Source organism: Peromyscus maniculatus, chromosome 4 (assembly GCF_049852395.1).
Source record: "Peromyscus maniculatus bairdii isolate BWxNUB_F1_BW_parent chromosome 4, HU_Pman_BW_mat_3.1, whole genome shotgun sequence".
Classification (NCBI taxonomy): domain Eukaryota; kingdom Metazoa; phylum Chordata; class Mammalia; order Rodentia; family Cricetidae; genus Peromyscus; species Peromyscus maniculatus.
Genome location: NC_134855.1, coordinates 55175606 through 55196650, shown reverse-complemented (window position 1 = coordinate 55196650; position 21045 = coordinate 55175606). Strand labels below are relative to the sequence as shown.

Genomic DNA, 21045 nt, shown 5'->3' with positions numbered 1-21045 from the left:
CTCTCTGCTTCCTAACTACAGGTGCAATGTGACCATCCAGTCCCCTGCTTCTGTCGCCATCGTGATGGAATGTGTCTACTCACACTGCAAGACAATGCTTGCTTCTTGTCAGGTATTTTGTCTGGCAATAAAAACAGTAACTGACGCAGTGATGTGGAGATAAAATCCAAAGCCCTCTCAAGGGACTGCACGCCTCCCATGACTCCGCAATGTATTTCATTCTAGCTTTAGTGGCTGTCTTGGTTCTGTCCTGGCCTTATGGAACTGTTCCTGAGGTCCTCACTACACCAACTGTGGTATTCTGCTCTGATCATATCCTCCTCTGTGTCAAAATGATGTCATGGTCCACTTCGTCCAGTGGGTCAACCAACATCAATCTCTTTCCAGGAAAACTCAAGTGCAAGAGCTTTGTAGAAGCAATGACTCCTCACTTTCCCATAGTGTTCTGGTCCCTAGTGGTACACACATTTTCATTGCTAAGTAGACTACAAACATCTGGAGCTCAGGGAACATAGCTTTACTTTTGATCTCCACTTATTTTAGTGAATAATAAAAATCGAATAAATGTTTGTTGACTATAGGGGGAAAAGGAATGAATGGTCTCTTAACTTGCTTTCTATTGCTGTGATTAAACATCATGACCAAAAGCAAACTGGGAATGAAAGGGTTTTTTGGCTTGCAGACTACAGTCCATCATCAGGGCAGGCTGAATCAGGAGCTCAAGGCAGGAATCTGAATGCGCAGAAACTGGAGCAGAGACCATGGAGGAATGCTGTTTCCTGGCTTGCTCAGTCTGCTTGTGTATACCACCATAGACCACCGGCCCAGGGGTAGCACTGTTTCCAGTGAGCTAGGCTCCTTCAGCATCAATTATTAATTAAGAAAATGTCCTACAGATTTGCTACAGGCCAATCTGGTAGACATTTTCTCAACTGAGGTTTCTTCTTCTCAATGATCCCAGCTTGTGTCAAGTTCACACAAGAAAAAGCCAATCAGCACAATGGCTAGCCACGTCAAGTCCAATATATAGAGAGGAGAGGGAGAAATCTCACTGCCTGTGATAATTAAATTGCCATCTTTTAAAAGAAGCACTTCAGTTGAGGTAGCAGGAGTGGATGGTTGGAGAACAAATAATCATTTCCAGTAGGAATACTGCTCCACCCCAATCTAAGAAAACTGTCACTGAATGGAGGGAGAAAAGAACATCTTAGCTTGAAAGAATAAAAATAAAAAGTCAAAGAAACCAAATATGTTTGTAAACACAAAGGAAAAATGACATCCATTGGACAATTTTAATGTCATATGATAAGATTGGTTTGGTCCTTTTTCAACTTACAGACATTTCAATGGTCTCTGGGCTTACACATTAAGTTTATGTTATTAACTAAGATGAAAAGCTGGCTCTTTTTTTACTTCTTTTTTACTGGCTCTGCCATTTTTCCAATCCCCCTTGGTGTGTCCCTCAAAGAACATAGTTATTGGAATAATCTAAGACCGGTCTCAGGGTCAGTGTGCAGAAGCCTCAGGCAGTTTTATCCTTTGCTTGCATGATTGGCATTAGCCATGTGGCGCAAATGTCCTTTCCCTGTCTCATTCTGATTATCTTCCCTGACTACTTCCAACTTTCTTGATTTTTACATGTTTTATCTGCTTATTTTGTGTTGCATCTTGTGTAATTTCTTCTGCTCTGTTTTCCAATTTGTTAATATTTATGTTTAGTTGTCCCCAGGATGTTTTAGACAATTATGTTTTTTTTTCATCTGTACACTTCTAATTTTTAGTTTCTAAAAGCTTTGTCTAGACTGTTTTCAAATGTGCCCCATCTTAGAGTGACACCTCACTGGTTGCTTATTTTTCATGTTTCCACCTTTTATTTCTTTCAATGTTTTTTAAGAGTTACTTCACGTTCTTTGCATGATAACCACAATATTTGAAATTCCTGTTGGATTAAATCTAATGTTTATTTTCATACCCTCATGCATTGCTTGCTGATTAGAAACCATGTTTAGTTGACATTAGTCTTTATGAATCCTAGAGAACTGTACTGAGGATGTGTTTTTCCAAATCCTTGCCTCTGTGTGAAGCAATGCTCTCTGGGACTTCTGTGGCCCATTTCTCAGTCTGGGGCTTTATGGGGTACCTATTTTCCATTAATCCCCACCAGGCTCCTTTTTGGGGTACAGATAAGCCTACCCTGGTAGATTGTAGCCCTTCTTCAATTTTTTCCTACAGTTTGTATGATCCTAGAAGCATGTGAAAATTTTCATTTTGGAGCAGAAGAGATTTTCTTCCCATTTTCTTGTGTTTCCTTTCCAATCCTACTCTCTTCTCCTATTTCATTATAATTATGCTTCCTAACTTTGCCAAGAAGGTCTATGTTGTTACTTGCAATGTTCCTTCTCAGTCTCAAAGTACTTGCTGTCATGGTCAATTCCTTCTATCTATCTATCTATCTATCTATCTATCTATCTATCTATCTATCTATCTATCTATCTATCTATCATCTGAAAGGTCTATGTTGTTACTTGCAATGTTCCTTCTCAGTCTCAAAGTACTTGCTGTCATGGTTAATTCCATCCATCCATCTATCTATCTACCTACCTACCTACCTACCTACCTACCTACCTACCTATCCAAACAGGATGTCTCTACATAGCCCTGGCTGTCCTGGAACTCCCTATGTAGACCAGGCTGGCTTCTACCTCACAGACATCCACCTACCTCTGCGTCACAAATGCTGGGATTAAAGGTGTGTGTTACCACGTCTGGCTAGTGATGGTGATTTCAAGCATCAAACTTGCCTGGCTTGTGGTTACCTGCCTATTTAGTCAGTTTTTCTTTTTCTAGATGTTTCTGTAAGAGTGGACTTTGAGTAAATCAGACTGGGTGGGCTTCACCCAATCAATGGAAAACTTGAATGGCATAGAAGTCTGTCTTCAGTAAGCAAGAAAGAATTCAGAAGGCTTAAACTCACTATGGACTCTTCATGGCTGTCTAGAACTGCTGGCTGGCCCATCTGCATGTGTTGGTCTTCTCAGCTGCCATAACCACATAAGCCAATCCTTACAATCAACTTCTTTCTCTGGGAAGCCCAGACCATCTGCACCTTGTGTTAGCAGTGTTTTGCTGTGCTGGTCAGTGCTTCTTTTGGAAGACACTTTCTTTTGTGGTGTTCTGGGAGTATTCTACAACCTCATTGGCTGCTGCTTCTCAGTCCCACTTTCTCTCCTCACCTTCTCACTCACCAAGTCCCAGAGCTGAGTGCTTGGACTGTTTTCAGCTCTTGTTGCTGAATCTCATGATGTTAACATTGCTTACTCACTGATAAACCAACAAATTCCAGTGACTGTTCCTAGTCCCAACCTCTTATCTTTAGATTCATACAGATAGCTGCATGTATCTGTATGAATGCATGTGTTGTTGGATGGTCTGTATGTCAAATTACTCTGATTGGTCAATAAATAAAACACTGATTGGCCAGTGGCTAGGCAGGAAGTATAGGCGGGACTAACAGAGGAGAAAAGAAAGAACAGGAAGGCGGAAGGAGTCACTGCCAGCCGCTGCCATGACAAACAGCATGTGAAGATGCCAGTAAGCCATGAGCCACGTGGCAAGGTATAGATACATAGAAATGGATTAATTTAAGATAAAAGAACAGTTAGCAAGAAGTCTGTCACGGCCATACAGTTTGTAAGCAATATAAGTTTCTGTGTTTACTTGGTTGGGTCTGAGTGGCTGTGGGACTGGCGGGTGACAGAGATTTGTCCTGACTGTGGGCAAGGCAGGAAAACTCTAGCTACATGCATGCATGTCAAAGCTAGCATTTCTGAAACAAAGCCACCAAATTCTGTCTCTCCCCTAGACTGAATGCCCTCACCATCTTCTCCATAGAAAGCTGGATACTACTATTCTAAATACTTAGGCCCTAAACATTGCCCTTATCTCTAGGTTTTTTCTTTTATTTTCTTTCCTCTTCTCTTCTTTCTTTCTTTCTTTCCTTCCTTCTCTCTCTCTCTCTCTCTCTCTCTCTCTCTCTCTCTCTCTCTCCCTTTCTCTCTTTCTGTCTGTCTGTCTCTCTCTCTTTCTCTTTCTTTTTCTTTTTTCCTCCACATCCTATATATAGCCTGTCAGGAAATCCTGATACTTTTTCTTTGATATAAAACCAGAGTCTGACCCCTTCCTGCCACCCTTGTTGCCATGGCATGGGCCAAGTGTGTTCAAGTTTGTCTTGAGTAGTAGCTCTTCCTTCTCATCTTTCCTGTTCCTGGGCTTCTACTCCAATGATGGTTATTCTGACTGTACAGAATGGTCTCTAAGACGATAAACCCACTCATCACCTCCGACTAGTCGGTTTTTGACTTGCCCAGAGGTGAGGACTCTGTTTATAATTGTCCATGAGACCATTTCCTGTCTATTTTCCTTCCTCCCACTTCCTCTACCTACTGCCCTGGGGTGGTGTTCTCTCTACTCTTATGGTTTATGGCTGTGGTTATGGTTGTATTCTCTGCCGGAAGTATTCTTCCCACAGATGAATGTTCTCACTGCATAGCCCTCACTGTCTCCAGTCAATGCCTCCTTTTTTGGGGAAACTTCCCAGATCATAACATCTTATCTCTCCTTCTCTACTGGTCCTCCTCAGTTTTCTTCACAGCATTTATCTTATAATTGGCCATTTGAGTTTTTGAAAATGTATTTTCTGTCTCCCCCTCACCACAGTGCAAGTTCTATGATGTCGGGTTTTTAATTTCAGTTTGTGTGGTATTCTCAATCCTGAACACAATACCAACAATGAGCACTCCGTAAATACATGTTAAAGAAATGAAAAAAGATGGCTATGAATATTCATTACTATAGTAAAGAAAGAGACATTCTCTCTGATTGTTTGGGAGTTATAATTTGTGCAATAGATTTAGAGATTATACGTCTTCCCATAAGCTATCAACCTGTCACTCACAGCATATGCATTTAGTCCCTAAATCTTCTTTGATTTCAGTCATTTGAATAACATGCTTGGGTTCTGCAGGTTGTTTTCAAGCCTGGATCAAAAGCACTTCTCATTTCGATCATCCCGTAAGGGTTCCTCATTCAGCCCCAGCAAAACCACTTAGAATTCTCCCTGGGATACTGCCGCCCATCTTCACTGCTTCCCAGCCTCTCTATCCATGCTCTGTTTTTCTCAGTCTAGATAGCTCTGGCTTCTTTCTTTTTTATTCAGTTGAAGTTCAGAGCCGCCGCTGCAAACCTTCCACCAGACACCTGGCAGGGACTCATGTCTGGGTCCTGGGAACACTTTGTGTGGCGTTGAGTTACAACTGCAGCAGGTATCATGTTGCACTCGGTGTGTGTGTGTGTGTGTGTGTGTGTGTGTGTGTGTGTGTGTGTGTGTGTGTGTGTTTGGGCTGCCGTCTCTCAGTCAGACAGAGAGCAAAGTCATGCCATCCTCATTTCTGTTCCCAGGTTTCCAAAGCACCGGAGCACTCTGTTTTCGGTCACACGAACAAAGACATCTTTGAATTTCCTTTCCTCATGCTTCTTTCTCACTTGCATTCTTTTCAAGTAAAATATTTAAAAGTTGTTCACATGCATTTTCCTAAATGCAGTTGGTTTGACCAGAACATAGAATCTTGGGATAGCTGTCCAGGTGAACACATCCTTCTTCTTTTTTTTTTTGAACACATCCTTCTTGGTAGGAGGTAGAGGACAATATTTTCAGACAAGAACCCTAAGCTAAGCAGCAGCAACAGCTCTCATCCTGAATTTGGTGCTATAGTTTATATAGAGAAGTCTAGATAAAGAAAATTCAAGATTTTAAATTGGACATGGTCGTCTGCAGTTCCAGCTCTAGGGAGGCTGAGGTGGAAAAATTATGATGAGTCAAGGCAAGGCTAGGCTGTGTAATAAGATCCTGTCTTGAGAATTTTTTTCTTCATCATTGTGAATGAGGATAGGATATATTGTTGGTGTTTTTGAAAAGTTTTTTATATTAAAAGTTAAGGTTTAGAATAAAATGGTTAAGTAGCATGCATGTAGTAGCTCCTGTTTTATGTGTTCCCAAAGAAAAGCACTCTTTCTTCTTTCTTTCTCCAAATTGAACCCAGCATCCACAAGGCATGAACCTAATTTGTTTTGATTACACTGATGCACAGTGCCAGAATCAAGTAACCCCACACCCTAAGAAGTGGCTCTAACCCAGGATGACACAATCTGTATTTGTCCCATTGCCAACTTAAAAAAGAAAGAAATGGCTTAAAGGCCCTTTGTTACATAATAATGTTGTATTCAGAGGGAGAGGGAAAGTTAGATTAATACAAAAGGCAATTCTTCCCATTTTCCACTTTATCCAACCCACCAAATCAATTCTTCGTGTCTGTATTGACAGCGCTTTCCGAGACTTCACTCCATGCCACGGAACTTCCCATGGGCTGCCATTCAGCTGCTGGCCATGGTTTTATGCACCTCTCCAGGGCAGCTGGAAAGAGCCGACACATGGGAAGAAGCCTGCTGATGGGTGGAGATTATTTCCAAATGTGTTTTGACCCTGTTTTACTAAAAAAAAGGGGGGAGGGGAACCTCACAGAATTAAAAAAACAAAAGGAAGGAAGGGAGGAAGGGAGGAAGGAAGGAAGGAAGGAAGGAAGGAAGGAAGGAAGGAAGGAAGGGGAAAAAAGAAAAGATAGATAAACAAAAGAGTCATTTCTGACCACCAGAGAATTAAAAGGGGCCATTTGAGGCTCCAGCCTCAGGCTTTCCCAGTCCAGAGCAGAACACAAGGGTTTGAGCCCTGCGGTAAATATTCTTGACCTTTCCATGCAGGCTGAGGGCTGTAACACATTAGGAAAACAACAGGGACCCAACTGTGTAATGTGGACTAAGCTCGCCCTTAACATTCCTTCCTCATGTGCTAACATCTAAGACCGGGCCCCACACTGAATTAGCATGTACCAGAAGTGTAACTTGAAGAACACCTTTCCAATGAGACAATATTTCACTATGCACATTGATGATCAAGCCTTTCACATCTTCAGTAACTAAGAAAACATGTTTAAAATTTTTAGACATATTTCAAAAACTAAAAGCAGTCTGATGAAGTAAAAAGGGGGTATTGTTGTTACAACTGTCACAAGCTGATGTAAGGGTTGTTTTTTTTTTTTTTGGAGTAGGGTTTTAAGAGTGCATCAGCAAATCAGAAAACGAGTACTTACGTACAGGATCTTAATATAAAATAGTAAGACTGGGAATGATTTACATTACCAGTCTAGTAGTTGATTGAATATCTGAAATATTTCACACAAATCATCTCTAGTGATGTCTGCTTAGAGAAGCACACATCTGGCCCTGGCAGGGCACTTGTCTGGTGACTCTTTCTCTCTTTATGGAAATATTCCTAGCTCCTCAGGGCTAAATTTCCCTGCATGGTGAGAGATGTTTTCTCCACCCTCCCCAAGCATTTCTGTTCTACCAGCCACAGTGTTTGGCCATTCACCAAATCAATATATCAGCAACTTTCACAAGCCAGAGGGTGAGCATCAGTTGGTCCTCGGAGCTCAGCCCTTGATATCTAAAACAGACAGACTGCAGACACATCTGAGGGGACAGACTTGACAGAAGCGGTGAGCGACCCGGTGACTTCTCTCGAGTCTCCGAGATCGCCAGAGATGCATTTCTGCCCTTAGGGCTCTGAGTTGCCCCAGGATTATTCTAGAACTCCTTCATCCCTCTACTTGAATCCAGTGTAAACCAGTTTGTCACAGGTGGAGTTTGAACTCAGAGACATCCATTTCAACATACACTGAACACTTAGTACTTATCGGAAGAAATTCTACTGGGGATGAGAGATGTGCAACCATTGGCCTCATTCATTTGCTATAGCCTACTCTTCAATTAATGCATTATATGTTGTCAGAAGTCTTTGTAACAATTTGCTGGAACTTTTGGATCATCATTTGGCATCCTTTGTTAATGTACAGCTAAAGCTTATATTAATTGAGAGTGAAGGGAAATTATTCATTGAAATTACAGGTTTTTCCTGTCTGAAGTAATTGATGATAAGGGGGGGAAACTCTGTATTATGACTAAGTTATTAACATGTGCTTACACACATCTAGATGAAAACACACATATCTCTATACTTTCTGTTCAGATCAAATAGTAAGCAGGAGACCTGGATTCTAGGCTGTGATATTTTGTTCACTGACTCTGGAGTTGGGTTTGTTGCTTAACCTCTCTGTGTTCCATGAAAACAGGACATTGGAATAGAGGAGGTTTCCAGCTATAAAAAAATCCTATGACCTCATGACTAGAAAAATAAGTCAGTTTAGTTTTAAAATGTTTTGATAATCAGCAACAGCAACACAAGATATTACTTTTTACTGTTTCATTTGGCTTGTTTATAAAACAAAACAAAACAAAATAAAATAAAGCCAGTTGACACATGTAGAGACAAACTTACATTGGCCTTAGGAAAACTTCCTTGGGGTGAAGGTCTCGAGTTATTGGTTCACATGATGAGGCCAGAAGAGGATAAAACAAGCCAACAAGCTTCCTCCAACTTAAAAGTTAGATTCACAGAGATTCAGAATTATGAAAGAATATTTAAAAAGATGACCTGAGTTTTATACTTGTCTCATTGAATGAGAGAAATTCTGATATGGATATTAAAATGTCAAATCTAAAAATGATAAAATTAGACAATCATTTTTGTAAAGCTATTAAACATTTTTCTTTAAAAAATTTAATGATATATTAAATGTGCACTATTACAATTTATACCATCTAGTTCAGCAATTTTCTTTTCCTTTCCTTTTCTTCAGAACTGGGGAATTGAGTCCAGGACTTTAGGTGACTGAAGCTAGCCAAGTGAGAAGCTAGCCCAGGCTGAGTAGCATGCTCATTCCTACTTGGACAGTTCCCAAATTTTGATTTTTACTTGTTAAAAAAGTTCCTAAGGTTCTGTTTTTTGTTTGTTCCTAAAGGCCAGTTATAGGAATCAGGCCTTAAGTCTAGTGCACAGCGGGACCTCCCTCATAGCTTGTTTGGTTCTTGTTTAGTTTGTGTGAGGAAGGCTCAGAGCCAGGCTTTGGATGCTCAGTCCCATATTTCCTGACATCTGCTCCCATGGCACCTGCCTCGTGAGGACTCCCCAGCTGCCTGGATCCCTCTGTTTCTACCCTGTCTCCATGTTTATCTTATCTTTATCCCAGGCCCTCACAAGCCCGCAGTGTCTTCTCCTCCACCATGGAACCTTCTCAGTGAGTTCTTCCCTGGCCCAGTTATAACAAATGTACTCCACTCCCTGCATTTTCTATTTGTTACATTGCTTATCCAGCATGCATAGTCTTCTGATACGTCATGTGCTTTTCTTACTTATTGTGCTTATGGTCTGTACCCCCACTGAACACATGACCCCCAAAGCAAAGTTTTTATTGTGTCTATACTGTAACCCCAGTATCTAAGGCAAAGTGGGTGCCTAATAAATATTGTGGATGAGTGAGAACAGATGCTCTCTGCTTAGTCACACTGTGGCTGACCTTAACTCCTGTCCAATAGTGCTACATCAGGGCTCTTCGTGATCCTGGCTACTCTTGTTTTTGTTTTTGTTTTGTCATGTTTTTCGAGACAAGGTTTCTCTGTGTAGCTTTGGAGCCTGTCCTGGAACTCGTTCTGTAGACCTGAAGACCAGGCTGGCCTCGAACTCACAGGGATCCACCTGCCTCTGCCTCCCTAGTGCTGGGATTAAAGGCGTAGACCACCACTGCCCAGGAATCCTGGCTACCTTTGTGTCTCTTTTTCCATTAGGCTTCACCAGCTGATTGCTTGATTGGACCAACTTTTTTGGACTAAACGTCCCCCCCCCCCCCGCCCCCTGAGGTCATTTTTTGAAAATGTGTGACCTGCCTGCTCATTACACCCAGTAGAAATCAGTAATAATTAGGGAGCACACACATAGTTCAAGAATACTTCCTGGGCACATCCCTTCAGCAAGGGCTAGCTATGGGAAGTATAATTTCTCCAGGAAGTCAGTTTTAGTGCTGGGGGTATAAGGGATGTTTTGAAAACTGCCTGTAGCCAGAAGGTTTCTCCGGTCCCCACCAACCCCACAGCCACTTATATAATCACTCAGAGGCTTAATATTAACTGTAAATTATATGGCCTATGGCAGGCCTCTTGCTAGCTAGCTCTTATATCTTAAATTAGCCCATTTCTATTAATCTATGTTTTGCCATGTGTTCCGTGGCTTACCGGTCTGCTGGCATGTTGTTCCTTACGTGACAGGTTGGCATCTCTCTCCAGACTCCGCCTTTCTCTTTCCTGTCTCTCTCCTTGGATTTCCTGCCTGCCTCTAAGCTGCCCTGGCATAGGCCAATGCAGCTTTATTTATTAACCAATGGGAACAACATATATTCACAGAGTACAGAACGACATCCCCCAGCAACTGCCCAGTGCTCCAAAGCTCCAATAAAAAGGCATTAACAAAACTGGTCTGCCTTACCTTGATGAATTCTAAAGAGACCCAAACATACCATGCATGGAACATTCTCATGAAAAGTGGTTTCTGACATTAGTTTGTTAGAAAAAGGAAACAAGATGAGTTTAAGAATTCACATCCTTTAAAATGGTATTTAAATGCAGCTTTAAGAAGCCCCAGGGAAATTGTACAGGAAAACATGAAATTTAGAAACGTTTTACTTAAAGTGCCCTTCGGATTCTTTGTCCCTAACCTTGAATGTTCTTCTCCTTGCACACTGCTATCTAGTTGGCAGGGGCTCTTCGTGCAGAACATCTAAAATGATATTTAAGAGGCACTAATGTAAAGATCTCCTCAGAGCTACAAAATGCAGTTTGGAGAAGATATGTTTTTACCACTGTGTCTGCGGTAAAGATCTAAAATGATTTGGGGGATAATTTTGCTTCTTTTTAGTTGATGACATCTTGATATGTATGGATAGCACAGGGAGGTAGCAAAGCAGTCATGTGATGTCAAGCCTGGTTTTGAAATGCCATCATTCACAGGCGGACTTGGAGGTTCTGTTTTGGGCACAGTTTCAGAGGCACTAACTAGATGGAGAAGGTGGGTGCAGTGTGAAGACGGGCATGGATGAAGGAGAACATGCAGTGATTGCTGTTAGTAAATGTTCCCGAAGCTACATGCAGGAGAACCTGGATGGTCTGTTCCCAGTCTGTTAGTAAATGTTCCCGAAGCTACATGCAGAAGAACCTGGATGGTCTGTTCCCAGAAATACACTTTAGTTCTAGATTCAGGTTTGTGGACCCTTTGATAGACTTCCTTTCATATTTTATCAGAATGACTTATAGTGCAATCATTGTTATTACTACTCCCTTTTAGGATAGTCATCCTGGTAGCGTTTGTGCTTGTCCAAGGTCACAGAGCTGGGAAATTATAGATCTAGGCGCTGCCTACTCTACTTAGAATTAGAGTTAAGCCAGGTGATTTCTACCAACACCATTGTCTACCCACTATGTTTATTGAGACACACAGTTCAGTTCCACATAGGGGGCAGCAGGACCTTTCAGAGAAAAATGACTCTGTGTAGTGAGGGGTGGTCACTGGGAGCTCAAGCAAGGGATGGATACTTGTTTTGCAAGGGTCACTATAATAATTATCCCCGCGTGGCGCGCGCACACACACACACACACACTCCAAGTGCAAATACAGAACCAAAAGAACTCTGGATGTGCGGCGTACTCTACTGAAATGATGAGGCTAAGCTCATTTTGTCTGCCACTGAGAGGTGCAGCATCTTCAGCCTGTAAATTCATAGTCTGGTATCTTTCATTTGGTTTTGTTCATTTCTCTTGTCCCTTATCAAGTAACTGGGTGATACAGCATGGAAGGGCCGGGTAGGTAAAGTGTGCATGCAAAAGCCAGGGTGGTGTTGTAAGTGACAACATGTTCTTCTGTTATTAGGGTAAGCAAAGACTGTGAGCAGAGAAAACAGGTTTTAAAATGGTAAGCAGAGAGTCCCACGTAGTAGAGGGAGGAAAACCATCACATTGGAGTGGTGATTTTGTTGTAGTTCCTCTTCTTTAAATGGATTGATGCTTAGTACTTTTTTTGGTTGAATACAAAATGACTTAACCTCAACAGTTAAAGGAGAACTTTCCTGGTGTTGTGCACTGTGTTATGTTCTGGGGAATGCAAAATGAGGGAGGTCAAATCTCTGTCCTTCTAGGGATCACAGGGTCCAGGAAGAAAAGACCACCAAAGAAAGAAATGTGAAAAGAAAGTGCTAAGGATGACCACAGGAAATCAGGGGCTCTATGAAAGCAGAGAGGAAAGAAGGTCCAGTTTAGTGTGTGGGGTGAGGATTTGGGCTGGTGAAAGGATAGGAAGCCACGTGTTGTCTTTGCGGATAGTAGGCATTCACCTGGTTAAGGTGAGGGGTAGATCCCAAGTTGGAGGGTTCCACGGGAGGAACAGCCTCCGAGCCCGTGGACTCCGTGTGGTGTGTGGATACAGAAGGAGATGGCACTTGAGTTGAAGAGGGAGAGGAATCAGATCCTAAAAGGGTTTGTCTGCTGCCACACTCAACCTCTGAGGATTTTAGAGGCAGAAGTGGCAATGCTGGGCTCCCTTTTTTGGAAGGTTTGTTGGCAGTTACATGGAACTCAGGCAGAAGTGAATCTGGAAAGCCATGTGGCCCTCAGAGTGCTAAAAAGCAGGACTTCTTAAACCAAGTAACAATAGATACAGATTGGCCCCCGAGAACTAAGAGGAAGGAATCTCTCTTGGATTTTCAGCCAGAGAGCTTAAGTAGAGGAAAGTTGGGTGTCTATTTGGAATGGAAAGAGTTTCTCAACTGAACTGGGTGATACTGGAGTGGCAGTGTAGTTCTATGGAAGGCCTGGAATTGGGACCATGTGGCCATTGTGGTTTTGTGTGGATGACTCTTACGAATTGTATTCAGGAAATGACCTAAAAGTGACTTGTGCAATAAAATAAGAAAGAAGACTCTGAAGCAATCCTCATCAGAAAGCCCCATTTGTGAATTTTGGATTCATCCAATGGAAAGATCCCCAGAGCCAAACAAAAGTCTGGAATCCCACCCAGCCCTTCCTACAACCTTTTTCCCTCCGGCTTCCCACCTTGGGTACATGGGACCACAGGCATCCCAGCACAAAGGGGTCACCTTAGACCAAGGGGGACCTCGGAGACCCCGGGAGGGGGGAGGTGGATGAAGCAGGAGGAAACAAACAAGGTGTCGGGTCCACTCCAGCTCCAGCCACACTTCCTGACCCCCCAGTCCGGGGGCTGCTTCCACCACCCACGCGGTCCGGCTCCTCCCGGTGGGGACCACCGGACGTCAATCCCGGGCGCCCCGCCCCCTTCCGTGCCGGGCGGGGTCTCCGCGCCTCCGCCACCGGCGCACGCGAGGTCGCGCGGACGGGGCCGGGCCGCGGGTGCCGGGAGGTGGCCGGGCCACCCGCGCCGCCGCCCCCCAGCCTGACGCACGGAGGGCCGGGCAGCGATTTGCCGCGGGCCCGCCGCCCGGGCCGCTCCGCCCCCGGCCCGCCTCCCTCCCGCCTCGCCCAGCTCTCCGCCCGCCGCGCCGCGCCGGCGTCCCCGCGTCGTCCCCAGCGCCCGCCAGCCCGGCCCGCGCCAGCCAGGTGAGTGCGGCCGCGCGGGGCGGGGGGCGCAGGCCACGCGGGGCTGGGACGTGCGGGGCGCGGGCGGGAGGGCGGGCGCGGTCCTCCCCCCCTCCCCATTCTACGCCGCCGGCTGCTCCGCGCCCGCCGCAGACAAAGCGCCCGAGGTGCGAGCCCCGCGGGCCCTCCCCGCTCCCGCCGCCTCGGCCTCGGCCCGCACCCGTTGCGCCCGCGTCCTGGCGGGGTCCCCGGGCCCCGAATCCAGCAACAGGTTTGAGTGTCAGCCTGGATTCACGGGGTCCCCTCCTTCCTCGCGTGCGGGCATCCCGGGCAAGCCCCTGCGTCTCTGCGTCCTGGCCCGCTCCTTTGTGTGCGCTGGTGGCCGCCGGTGCGGGACGCGGGCTGCAGGGCCCGAGCTCAGGGGTCGTCCGTAGGACTCGGCTTCCTCGGGGCCTGCGGGCGGGTCACAGCCCTCCAAGCCCTAGACGGCCATAAAGGGAGGCCCGAGGTACTTGGCCAGGGTGCGGGGACAGTGTCCCCTAGAAGGAAGGAGAGCCGCAGTCTGCCTAGCTCTGGAGGGGATGGTGGGATTCACCCTGCCTGCGGCAGGGGCATGCAGGCACTGACAACCCCGTGGCTCTCTGAGCTTTGACATCCTCTCACACATGGCCCTCACCCAGAGAAGTTGGGAGTGCTGCTGTGGGAATAACTAGGCAGCTGCTGTTTGACAGGTCCTAGCTGTCTTCAGGTTTTGTCTGTATCCAGCATAACCCACCATGCCTGCTAGCCGTATGCCAAGCTCTCACATTAAAACTGACACTCAGGGTACCCCCATGTTGGAAAAATCCATGTGGTTTTCTTTGGTTGGATCAATTTTATTTTCTTAGTGGGATGGATTTACCCCCCATCCAGGAAGAAATCTCAATAAAGAACAATTTATCTTTGTTTACAAACCTTGGGTCTTGTCACACCTCGCTGGTTTCATTGGTATGCTATTTTAGTATAACAATACTAAATAGAAGGAAAATATCTTCCTTTTGCTTTAGGCAATAAAATACTTTCTTTGTTCTAGCACCAGGAAGCCTTTATGCATAATACTTTTTGGGGACAGAACTTGGTGGCTACTTTTACCCTATGACAACAAAAACTCCAAAGGAATTGCAGAGCATTTACACTTCTCTATGGATTGTTTTTACATCCCGAATTCCAGGAAATCGTTTTGCTGAATATGTATTCAGACATTCCAGATGAAATTGAACCTTAAAAACTGGCCCTACTCTATGCATTTAAAGAGTTTGCCCGCATTTTAACCACTGTGGATGAGCACTGGAACAGTCCATGTAAGAAAATAGGATGCAATGATGGACCCGGCAATCTGAAAGCAGAATGCAGAACGTTATAATGAGGACAGAAAAGTTGGGTCTGCCTGGGTTTCAGGTGATTGACAGGTGCCTAAAGGTGTTTTTAAACAGGCATTCTTACTGATGATGTATCTGAAAAGTCAGAAAAAAAATCACATTTTGATGTATGAATATGTATCCTATAAGGATTCCCTTAGAACAAACACAGTCTCTAAAGGTGATTCTTTTTAAGGAATGAGATTCTAGCAGATTAATCTGCTTTGTACAGTGTCTTTGGAATAAGTTCACTTTATTAAAAACACCATTTGTGTGTAATATCTAACTTCAAAAAGCTTTTTTAGCTCTTGCAGGCAAACAGGAGTAATCTCTTGGGGGAAAGTAGGCCATTTACTTAGTGTTCTGGTTCGTTTTTGTCGACTGGACTGAAACTAGAATTTTCTGGGAAGAGGGAATCTCAGTTAAGGACTTACTTCCATCAGATTGGTCTACTGTAGGTGAGTCTATGGGGCCTTCTTTTGATTGGACTGATGCTGTTGCCGGGCTGGTGGTCTTGGCTTATGTAATAAGAAAGCAAACTGAGCAAGCCATGGAAGCAAGCCAGTAAGCAGCACTCCTCCATGGCCTCTGCATCAGCTCCTGCCTTGAGTTCCTGCCCTGGGTTCCCTGATGATGGATTCACACCATGGAATTCACTCTTACAGTGTACAGTTTTGTAGTTTTTGTATATTCACAATAGTGTAAACATCATAGCCAGTTCTAGGTAAGCACTACTATCCCATGTCTCTGTGGATTTGCCTTTTCTGGACATGCCTTAGGTGGAATTATGCGCTGTGTGGTCCTCAGTGCCTTTCACTTAACATCATCAGTGTTAATCCATATTATAGTATGTACCATTTCTATGGGAAAATAATATTCCATTGTGTGGATATACCACAGTCTATTAATTCAGCTGATGAGCATTTGGGTTACTTTTACTGTGTTGTATAATGCTTCAGTGCATAGTCACTTTCAAGTATTTTATGAACATATTTTTGTTTCTCTTGGGACTATACTTCTGTGTGGAATTTCTGGTCACATGGTAACCGTAGCATTTTGAAGGACCGTTCCCAGAGCTGCTATACGTTGGCATTCTTATCACCAATGTATGAAGGTTCTATTTTCTTCTATTAATTTGTTTTTGATGTGGTCTAGGTGATGACACTCAGAGTCTTGCACATGGAGGCACCTTATCGGCTGAGCTATACCCCCACATACCTGAGGGTTCCCCCTGTTCCGTATCTTCCCTGGTAAAGATTGTCTTTTTGATGAGTCCTGTCAATCCTAGTAGTTGCCAAGTGATGTGTTTTTTTATTTACATTTTATCTTTTTATGTTTCTATGGTATTTGTGTATTTTCTTTGGAGAAATGTTTATAGCTTATATCTTCACAGGTATTTCCATTTGATCTCCAAATCATGCTAGAAGGTAGATTTTATGTAGTTTACTAGTAGGTGCAGAAAGATTCTCTGCTTTGCTTGTTTTGAAGCTTTACGGTTAGAGACAGGGTCTGAATGTGGACTTCTGTCTTTTGACTTTACTTCCTGCATTCTTCTACTTGGTGAGGCGTACAGAAATTACACTTTGCTTGGTTAATGAATGACAAAGCTGGGTGGGGGGGAATTAAACCAGATCAAAGGAAGCAAGTGTATGAGCCTACTGCTTTGTTACCAGATTTTGTCATGCTTTTAAGAATAAATTGTTTTCTCCCATCCTAATAGAGGGAAGGCATGGTTTCCTTATGTCAGGTGGGGAAACAGACTCACGGTTGTATCTAGTATCTGCTTCTTCATGCCTGCCTGATCCCAGAGCCCTGTGTTCAGTCTCTCAGCCAGTGTGGCTTCTATTTTCCTATTAATTTGTCCCTCCAGGGCTAAGATAATTGAACATTTTTATACAAAAAATAATGATGTTTCTGTAGATCAAACTGGAATTCAATTTTGTATTGGAGGGTGCAGTTTTGCTTTGAAGTGTTGGCTCATATTCCAGCTTTTATGCACCCCTTAAAATTCTAATGTATGGGGATGTCCAGCTCCTTAGAAGCTAGGTGGGAACCAGATAGTATTCATTCTTCATGGCAAATCCATTGGCAGTGTACCTGACACATAAACAGGGACTAATATTTGTCAAATGATTATAAATACATTTAGTCATTGGAAAAATGATAATATTCTTGAAGTATAAGATTTTGAAAGTCTGGAATGGATACAAATTAGAAGTTGACTGAACTCTCTCATGTCTTACAGTAGTAACTGGTCTGTTTAAGAACATGGCGACTAGCATGCTTGTTTTCCAACTTAACTCAGTAGACAAATGTAGTAATTGGACCCTGGGTGTCTGTTGAATGAATGAAGAAAAGAATTAGAGTTGGTTATACTAACTAGAGCAGCTCTAGGAAAAGAATAGTTGGGTTCTGCTTTTAATTTGTATTTTTATTTATCAGACATGGAGCATGCTAATTATAAAAACCAAAAGGATCATGGGAATATAGATTAGAAGCTGAATGTCTCCCCCTTCACTTCCTGTCTCTCTACTCCCCCTTTACCCTGCAGTCACTTGTGTCTCAAGCAGCGTCTGTTAACAGTGGCATTCACATTTCTGTACCTCTCTGTCTTTGTACTTGTGTGTGTCTAAACACTTGTTCACATGACCCACTACACACATATGTAGCCATGCATTCACAGGCAGCTTTTATTTCACAGATGGGATGATAGTACATATATTTTTGCTTTTCACATAAATATATTAAGACTTATGCACTGTAGTCACACATGATAAGCATAACAATAAACATTATATTTCCTTTTCAGTTTGTCCTTGCCTGGTTTTGGTGTCCAGATTAAACAGAGCCTTCAGAGATTAGTGGGATACTTTCCCTGTTTCTGAGCTCTGGGACAGATCCAGATGCCTGTCTTGTCAGTATGCGCTAGCTATCACCTGACACCTGCGGGGGACGGAGCACTCTGAGGTGACCTTTCTGATTTTTCCCCCATTTGTTTTGGACTATCAGATTCCAGCATTTGCTTCCTGTTACACTTTATGAGTTAATGAAGGTAGATAATTAACTAAGTCAGTATGGAGGGTTAGTGTGGCTTTCCTCACAGGGGATGATAACATAAAGTCCTACATGCCTGTTTCCTGGCTGTGAATTGAGGCGGGCTTCTTTCTCCTCCAGCATCCCACTGTCCTATACAGTTCAGTACTTTGTACTCACAGGGTCTGAAAGTCCTAAGTGAGATATGAGGTCATCTATGGGAAAGCCAAGTAGTTGCATGAAATACAAATTAAAAAGACTGGAGGGATAGTTTAGTTGCTAGAGTGCTTGCCTGACATGCTTCATGCCCCTGCTTCAAGCCCCAGCTGTACATAAATCAGGAGTGGTAGCAAATGCCTGTAATACCAACACTTGGAGGTAGAGGCATAAAGATCAGAAGTTCTGTCCTTAGCCGGAGAGGGAGTTTGAGGCTAGCCTGGCATACGTGGAACCCTGTCTCATGGGAAATGAAGAGGGGGCGGGGCTAGTAAGATTTCTCAGTGGGTGAAGGTGCCCGATGTCATGAGTTTGATCCCTGAGACTACCTGGTGTGAGGAGAACCAGTTCTCAGAAGTTGTCTCTGACCTCCACAAGTACACCTTATCAGATGTTGCCCCCCCACCCCCCCAAGAAAAAGAGAAAAAATTAAAAGTTGTCTAGTAATAAACTGTCGCATGCCTTTAAGTAGAATTTGTTACTGTGGCTGTTATGATTATGTTTTAGCTTTAGTAAGAACAGACTTAAGGGGATAGAGTGATGGCGCTTGGCTGGTTTCCAGAGTTAGAAGGAGTTATAAAAACTCCTAGGCTATTTAGGCTTTAATTTTGGCAGACAGTTCTTTCCAAACACTGAGTCTTTTGAGGCAGGCTAGTAGGGGAAATGGTAGAGTGCACAGGCCTCTACTATGGGTTAGCCTTGTGTTATCTATTATCTGTTTCCTGTTATCTATTTGATTTCAGACAAGTGAGTGTCAGGTTGGCGTTTGAATTCTTTCGTCTTTTTCCCCTCAGTAATTAGTGACGGACATTGAGGTCACTTGGATGAGTAAGAGGAACTGTAGGCCTAAGTCAGAGCTGTAGTCCATATCACATTCGCTAAGCATGGATACCTTGGCTGTGCCACCTGCCTTCTCAAATCCTTGTGAGCAGGAGAGCTGGGCTCTTCCCCACCTGGTCGTTCCTGTGTTCATTACAGTTACGCCCTCGGGCCGGGCGGGGACACGGAGTTAAGTGTGGAGTGTCCAGGAAACTGAAATACTGACGTACAAAAAGCCCATCCAGGGTCGAAGGAGACTACTTATTTATTAATGATTTCCACGAATAAAATACAGATCGAGGATTGTTAATGTGTCCCTAATGTCTGTGCTTAGGAGCGGTCTTTTTTTTTTTTTAATACTTTGTTTTGCTCATGATGGTTTTACCTACATAATTTATTACTTAGTAGTCATTCCATTTTCCGTTGTGCCCAGGTAGGGGGGCGGGGGTAGAGATCCTAAAGGGAAGCACAGGGTTCTCTGACAGTGGGCTGTGCATGTGTTCATGTTAAGACCCGGACGGGACAGTTCCCGACAGTTGAGGATTTGCAGAAAGTGTAGCTCCTTGGAAAGAAGTGGAGACCGTCTGCATGAGACTTCCCATCGTCCCTGCACTTGCAGAGTCATTTAGAAAGGAGCCTGCTCCTGTCAGCTGCTTTGTAAAGAGCTATTGATTCTATTCTTGAAAGATGGTAATATTGTTTTTCCTTTAATAGGGATTGCTAGAGCGTTTGCTTCTCTTTCAGTTTCATTGATTGGATATCTTGGCAAGCTTTGAGTTAGGGATATGCAAAACTAAAAATGGTATTGGAAGATCACAAATGAAATTGATGCCCAATAATCCCACAAAAGGCCTGGGAAACTCCATGAAGGCTGTAGCTAACGTCTGCTTAGTGGGGGTGGAAACTGCAGTGTTTAGGTTAGAGAGAACTTTTGCCAGGGAGAGCTCAGATTGCGTCATATAGACTTTCACTTACATTGAGGGAAGAGTTCATTGTCATCCTCATGCTCCTCCTCCTCCTCCTCGTGGTGGTGGTCATCGTCATCATTGTCTTCCTCTTCTTGTAGAATGAGAAACCCATTGGAACTATGGGTAGGCATTGGAAGAGGTGAATCTTGTCTTCATAGAGCTTATCATTTAATTGGGAGGCAAGGAATGCAGATGCTAAGAATAAAGACAGGGCTGTCAAGCTTGTGTCTGTTCTTTGTAACATCAGTGCTTTGGGAAAGTGTCAATGGTCCCCTGAGGAACACCGACAGGAACAGTGCCACCCTTTGAAGAGGGGGTTGTGTGTCTTGGTTGTTTCACAGATGTTGCTTTGCTCGAGGTAATAAGTCTCTTTCAAGAATTATTCTGTGTGGACTGGGTATCCAAACTGGCTCTGAAAGCCAAAGCTGGATTTGAAACCCACCCCGGGGTGGCCCAGTAGATCTTAATGCTGGACAACTTCTAGCCTTTGTCTCAGCACCAGCCTAGGTTCTTTGCTTTACATTTTAAATAATTTATACAGTCTTACGTCTTTGGTCCTTTTCAGAATAGAATGTGGTATAAACACATACCCACGAACTCCATGGAGGAGGACAGGAAGGCAGATAGACTCGTTTAGCAAGGGCCAGATATGGTGAATAGGTTTTGTTTCGTGGGCCAGTGTGGTGGGAACGCTACTGTGGCCACTGAGCAGGGCTGTGGTCATGGGTGGGAGCCCTGCCATCGTGAGCCTTGGTACTTGCTGTCCCTGGTGTAGATAAGATACACAGCATGCTAAAAACACAATAGGTGGGTGGCTTTTAAGTTTAGATTTTTCAGGGAGAGAGGCCAGTTTGAAGAAGCAGCGGACAACATGCTGGATTGGCAAGCAGCCCCACCCAGCCAGGATCCATGTACATTTAAGGAGACGCGATGTTGGTGGGAAAGACTCACCAGATAGCGGAGGAAAGTGGAGGGTTTCTTTTCATTTCTGAATTTGGATTTCTAAT

General features: G+C 43.9%; 1 protein-coding gene across 3 annotated transcripts in view; it reads left to right on the top strand.

The window, feature by feature from the left end:
- The first annotated feature begins 13491 nt into the window (after positions 1-13491).
- Sestd1 (SEC14 and spectrin domain containing 1) overlaps positions 13492-21045 on the top strand; it is a 96747-nt gene continuing 89193 nt past the window's right edge. Inside the window, exon 1 of one of the 3 annotated variants that reach the window (XM_076569749.1) lies at positions 13492-13626. The gene's annotated coding sequence lies outside the window, so the exon portion shown is untranslated. Of the gene's footprint in view, positions 13627-17811; positions 17970-21045 lie in introns of those variants that run through there. The other 2 variants (XM_076569747.1, XM_042275522.2) reach the window with 2 other exon arrangements.